Here is a 7,386-nt window from a genome sequence, read left to right as displayed (position 1 = left end):
GTCTGTATTGTTCGTTCTGATTGCCCATCTGTCTATGGGTGGAATGTAGTGCTGAACCTTAGTTCTGTTCCCATAGCTTCCTGCAAACTCTTCCACAACCTAGATACAAACTTCGGATCTCTATCCGACACAATGGACACTGGAACTCCGTGTAAGCGGACAATTTCATCAACATAAATAGTAGCCAACCTGTAAGCAGTAAATGTAGTTTTGACAGGCAGAAAATGTGCAGATTTAGTCAGTCTATCAACTACAACCCAAACAGAATCCATACCTCGGGAAGTCCGAGGTAGGCCAACAACGAAATCCATAGTCACATGTTCTCACTTCCACTCAGGAATGGGGAGAGGTTGAAGTAGACCGCCTGGTTTCTGATGTTCAGCCTTAACTTGCTGACACTGAAGGCACTTGGACACATATTCTGCAATTTCTTTCTTCATTTTAGGCCACCAATAGGTTTGTTTCAAATCCCGATACATTTTATTGTTACCCGGATGCATAGCAAATACGGATCTGTGGGCTTCATCTAAGACCCTCTTCCTTAGCTCCGGAATAACTGGAACACATATTCGGTTTCGAAATTTCAACATTCCATTCTCGATACTGAACCCTGCTTTTGGGCTGACTTCAAATTCATCAATTACCTTTCTGAGGAACTCATCCTCTTTCTGTTTTCGCTTGATTTCATCAACAATTGCCGGCTCGGCTGTAATAGCGGCTATCAATCCGCCCTGTTCACACACTACCACTTCAATTTCAGACTTTTCAAAGTCTTGCAAAATCTCCCTTTGTTCAGTAAGCAAACAAGCCATACTCCCTGTTGATTTCCTGCTCAAGGCATCAGCCACTGTATTAGCTTTTCCGGGGTGATACTGAATTTCTAGGTCGTAATCTTTTATCAATTCCAGCCATCTTCTCTGACGCATATTCAACTCTTTCTGCGTGAAGAAGTATTTTAGGCTTTTATGATCTGTGTAAACTTCACACTTTGCCCCATACAAATAATGCCGCCAGATTTTCAAAGCAAAAACAACTGCGGCCAATTCTAGGTCATGTGTTGGATAATTCTTCTCATGTGGCCTCAACTGTCGGGAGGCGTAAGCAATAACCTTTCCGTTCTGCATTAACACACAACCCAAACCCTTATAAGATGCGTCACTGAAAATCACAAAATTTTCCGTACTTGAAGGTAGTGTCAAAATTGGTGCAGTGGTCAATCTTGTCTTCAATTCATGAAAGGCTGATTCTCTTTCACTATTCCACTCAAATGGTTGTCCTTTACGTGTCAATTGGGTAAGAGGCACAGCTAATTTCGAAAAGTCCTTTACAAACCTTCTGTAGTACCCAACTAAGCCCATGAAACTGCGAACCTCTGTCACATTAGTTGGTGTAGGCCAATTCACAATTGCTTCTATTTTCTGCGGGTCCACTGAAATTCCTTCCTTGTTGACCACGTGCCCTAAGAAAATAACCTCGTCCAACCAAAACTCACATTTCTTTAACTTAGCAAATAGTTTTCTTTCCCGAAGTATTTGTAAAACAATCCTCAAATGATGTTCATGTTCAAGTTTATCTTTAGAGTAAATCAAAATATCATCGATGAAGACTACAACAAACTCGTCAAGGTAGGTTTTAAAAATTCTATTCATTAGGTCCATAAACGCTGCCGGAGCATTAGTCACTCCAAATGGCATAACAAGAAATTCAAAATGACCATACCTCGTTCTGAATACGGTTTTCTCAACATCCTCTGCTTTAACCTTCAGCTGATGATACCCAGATCTCAAATCAATCTTAGAAAACACCCGTGATCCCTGCAACTGATCAAATAAGTCATCAATACGGGGTAAGGGATATTTGTTCTTTATCGTTACCTTGTTTAATTCCCGGTAATCAATGCATAGGCGTAAGGTACCATCCTTTTTCTTTACAAATAACACTGGTGCGCCCCAAGGCAAAGTACTGGGCCGGATAAACCCTTTATCAAGAAGGTCTTGCAACTGTTCTTTTAATTCTTTCATTTCGGCTGTAGCCACCCTGTAGGGAGTTTTAGAAATAGGCTGGGTGCCTGGCACAGTTTCAATAGTAAACTCTATCTCCCTGTCTACCAATTCCCCTGGTAATTCATTTGGAAACACATCTGGGAATTCTCTAACAATGGGAATATCATTCAATTCAACATTCACGGATTGTTCAGTCAATACATAACACAAATAACCCTGGCATCCCTTCCTGATCAATTTACATGCTTTCATTGCAGATATCAAATATGGTGGAGGTACTACCCCATTTCCCACAAACACAATTTCTTCCTGTTCTGGTGGTTTAAACACAACCCTCTTTGTCACACAATCTATAGTAGCACAATATTTGGTCAACCAATCCATGCCCAAAATTACATCGAAGTGTCTAAAGTTTAAGGGCAACAAATCTACATATAGGGTAGCATCCTCAATATGCATGTCACAAAACCGATATATATAGTCACATAACACAGATTCTCCCGATGGAGCAGACACACATAACAAATATGGCAACAGTTCTAGGGGTCTTTTCAGTCTAGATGCAAATGCATATGTCACAAATGAATGCGTTGATCCAGAATCAATTAACACAAAAGCATCCTGATTACATATCGAGATGGTACCTGAGACAACGGCATTGGTATTCCGTGTATCACCCGGAACGAGTGCAAAGACTCTCCCTTGTCTCACTGTATCCCCAGTAGTAGCAGATCTCAAAGTGTTTCCCGGCTTCGGGATCGATGCAGTGGAGCTAGCAGCTATCTTCCCACTATTCTGATTACAATCTCGGGCTATATGCCCTTGTTTCCCACACTTAAAACAGGCTCCTGATGTACGGTAACAGACTCCACGGTGCTTTTTGCCACAAGTGTTGCACATGGGAGCTGTGTCTCGGGAAGAACCGGAAGTAGTTAAGGAGCCCGTGTTTTGCTTTTTCAAAAATTTCTTCTTCGAAAAGAAGCCTTGTCTTTTGTTGCCTTTCCATTCGGTTGTTGGCTTAGCTTGTCTAGCTATGTTAGCCTCTGATATAATGGCCCGGTCAAGCACCCCAATGTAGGTCTCCAATTTCAGGACATTCACTCGCTCTAGGATGTCACTTCGGAGCCCACCTTCAAAATGCCTTGCCTTCTTATAATCAGTGTCAATCACGTGTGGTGCAAACCTGGCCAACTCAGTAAATTTGGCCTCATACTCAGCTACAGTCATGCTGTCTTGTTTGAGTTCCATGAACTCTGCCACTTTCCTGTCCCGGACACACTGCGGGAAGTACTTGTCATAGAAGATTTCCAAAAATTTCACCCAGTCAACATCCCTGTGGTTCTCTCGCATCAACATCCACCATCTTCTCGCTTCGTCTTCTAGCATAAAAGTAGCTAGAAGCACTTTCTGTGTATCCGAGCACGGAAATACCTCAAACAGTTTTTCGATCCCAAGAACCCAAGCTTCCGCTTTCAAAGGATCCAGTCCACCATGAAACTGTGGTGGTTTCATTTTCTTGAACTCCTTGGTGAGAGCAATTATCCGATCATCATTTTGATTATCTGGCACGGGCGGTGCCTGAGGTGGAGGTGGCGGGTGTGGTTGCTGCCACTGTTGCTGCCACTCTTGTTGCTGTCTCAAAGCTTCTGCCATTTCCTGAATCAGTCTTTCCATTCTGTCCAGTCTGGCAGCAGAGGATTCCTCTAACTCATCACCTCTGGTTCTCACCATCTGATTAAACTTGCATTATATTCCATACCAAAGGTACACAAGTACACATACACTAAGGAGCACATATTTCCAGATATTTCGTAATGCAAGTAGTTCACAACTTACACATATAATTATTCATAACAAAACATTTAAGCATATAATCAATGCTTCCAAACTCGTATTTATCACATGAGTGCTTCTTAGATCTTATCTAGACGCTTATTGCTCTTTTGGACAAGTGTGTGAGTTATTAACTCGTGCTCTGATACCACTCTGTCACGACCCGAACCCGCCCCCGTGGGTTAAGGACGTAACAGGCCAGTAATCATGAGATTACCTACGGCCTCAAACTGTTGTAAACGTGTTTTAACAGAGTTAATGGGGGCCAAACGGAAGCAAAATTAAAAACTTTGTCCATAGAGCCGTGCTTATATGCACATCAAACAAACCATACGCAGATACGTTAATAACTCACATCAAAAGTACGGTTTCACCAAATTCATTACAGACAGGATCGTCCAAAACGAGTCAGCTTATAACAGACTATGTACAGACATGCACTAGGTCCTTGCCAACAAGACAAAACATAGGTACATAGTAAAAGGGCAAGGACGGTCTCATGCGCGAGGCACAAGGCTGACTCTCCCAAAACTCCTGTTGTTTCTAGCAGACTTCACTGGGGCTGGGTTTGGACTTCCCTTGGCTCACCTACAAATACATGAATGAGCGTGAGCGATAGCCCAGTGAATAATATCAAATATAACAGTTACATAACAATATGTAGAACAACATGCTCCAAACGGCCTTGGGCCCAATTCATACTTCTGTTTAACAGCAATATATATATATAACTATACGAAATGCAAGTCAAGTAACTGTAGTTCCAAACATTCTGGCCTTTGGCCCATCCGGGTTTCCATTCATGGCAAAACGGTCTTCGGCCCATTTATTCATGTCAAACGGCCTTTGGCCCATTCATTCATGTCAAACGGCCTTTGGCCCATTCATTCATGTCAAACGGCCCTTGGCCCACTCATTCATGTCAAAACGGCCTTTGGCCCACTCATTCATGTCAAAACGGCCTTTGGCCCACTCATTCATGTCAAAACGGCCTTTGGCCCACTCATTCATGTCAAAACGGCCTTTGGCCCATTCATTCATGTCAAACGGCCTTTGGCCCATTCATTCATGTCAAACGGCCTTTGGCCCACTCATTCATTTATTCTTGTCAGACCTTTGTTCACAATCCCAATTAACAACTCATAATATTTATAGGGGAATAACAATTGGACATTGACAAGTTTACAAATATTGATATTACTCACAGTGATCGGCTTGTGGATGCGCCCTGGAGCTTGACCCTACACATTTCATGAATACAAAAGGGTCACTAACTGTTCAATCCGTTCTTTAATTCACATATTCCTCTTTAGGCTTTGTTCTTATCTCATTAACTCATTTACAATGCTTAACATATGCCTAAGAGTGCTTACAAGTGAAAGAGAACGGAAAACGAATCACAGAATGCATGAACAAAATTCCAGGAAACAGGGTCCCCGCTCGAGCGTAAACTTCTCCGCTCGAGCGGACCCTTAAGGCCTGCAGAAGTATTGGTTGCACGAAAGATGCGCTCGAGCGTGGAATAGAGCGCTCGAGCTGAAGGCCTGTCTACGAAAATCCATGCTCGGGCGTGGAGTGTCCCGCTCGAGCGGACATCCAACTCTGCAAAAATGCTGGGAGCACGATTTTCCCGCTCGAGCGGCCATTACCCCGCTCGAGCGGACCTCAAAAATCTGGGTTTCCCAGATCGTGTTCTTGAGCTCCAAATCGGTTTTCCATCTACATTTCTTGCATGCAATGGTTCAAATTACACATTTACACATGCTAACATGCTACTAATGCAAGATTACAACATTAGGAAAGCTCAATTACATGAATTATCTACATGCATGTCCCAAAATATCTCAAACCCATCATCAACATGCTCAAATCCAAACATTCAAGACTTATACTCCCATGATTTGTACATGCATGTGGGAGATGCTCATCATTCTCAACTTAGATGGTACAAATGGTGATTACAACATGAGCTTTAACCAAAACTCCACATGAATCATGTGTTTCAAGCTCAAACATGCAAATTCAAAGTAATTTCTTACATGTATGAGTTCTAAGACTTCAAACTCAACAAAAATCAACTCATTACATGTTCTTGATCACAAACAACCCTTGAACTTACAAATTACAAGTAAGAGTCTGTAAGTTTTTTGATATATTATTGATTGATATAATGTTCTTGTGTATATTACAAATGGTGGGTGGCTCATTATATAGGAGAGGGTGAGTGTAGTAGGTGAGGAGTAGGTGAGGAGTAGGTGGTGGTAGGTGATGGTAAATTGGTGGTAGGTGATGGTAAATTTTAACAGCCCCCCGCAAACTCAAGGAGGATAGAAACTAACCAACTTGAGTTTGGAGAGAGTAACAAAACAAGAAAATACATAAAAATAAAAGAGGATAAGAGACACTATATGGTCGTGTCAGACCATTGGTGAAGACACTGGATGGTGGTGTCATAACGTTGTAGAGGACACTGTATGGTGGTGTCATAACGGTGTAGAGGACACTGGATGGCGGTGTCAGACCGATGTAGAAGACAGTTTACGGGGTCATGTCGGACCGTTGTAGCAGACACTGTGTGGTCGTGTCAGACCGATGTAGAAGATAGTTTATGGGGTCATGTCGGACCGATGTAGAAGACAGTTTACGGGGTCATGTCGGACCGTTGTAACAGACACTGTTGTGACAGTTGTTGTGACAGTTTACGGAGTCTTGCTGGACCCTTGTAGAAACTAACCGGAATCAATGTCGGAACAGTTTACAGAGTCTTGTCGGACCCATAAAGGAGCTAACCGGAATCAATGTCGGGACAGTTTACAGAGTCTTGTCGGACCCTTAAAAAGTCGCACCCTCAAAAGGTGTGCCCAATTTTTCAAAAAAGCGTGCCATAAAAAGGCGTGCCCAATCCATAAAAAGGCGTGCCATCAAAAGGCGTGCCATCAAAAGACGTGCCATCAAAAGGCGCGCCCAAGTTGTCGGCGAGCACCGAGAGGCGCATGATGCGCGTGTCTGCCTCTCCGTCAGGGTCTTTATAAACTGAGGCTGAGGCTGAGGCTTGGAAGCAGAGACAAAAAACCTGCTAGAAAAACTCTGAAAAACTCTTCGTTTTCTGAGAGAGATTTTTGAGAGAGATACTCTGTAACACTCTATTTTCTGAGAGAGATTCCTGAGAGAGTCACTCTGTAACACTCTGTTGTCCAGAAAATGGCTTCATCTTCCCGTGGTCTGCTCACTCTCTTTCCAGACCTTAACGAGTCCACAAGAGAAATAACTGGTGCGGTGGCCAGTGAACCTCAACCAAACACCTCTGTGTTTGCTCCGTTGAACTTTCCGATGCGGTCGGTGGAGCAAAAAATGGCGGTGCAAACTGATATTGAGGCCAATCAGTATACTCTGAAGTCATGCGTGGAAACCATGACTGCGGTCACAAATTTGTCTCACCGGCTGCAGAGCAGGACAAATGAGGTGCAGCATTTAAACGCCCAACTGGCTCTGCTCCAACGCATGTATAAGGATGCGCGAGCAGAGATAAGTGTGCTGAAGGCGGAAAACA

The sequence above is a fragment of the Camellia sinensis genome, chromosome 1 (genome assembly GCF_055761805.1).
Source record: "Camellia sinensis isolate YWXY chromosome 1, ASM5576180v1, whole genome shotgun sequence".
In the NCBI taxonomy this organism is placed as follows: Eukaryota; Viridiplantae; Streptophyta; class Magnoliopsida; order Ericales; family Theaceae; genus Camellia; species Camellia sinensis.
Note: the sequence above shows the minus strand (reverse complement) of the source record.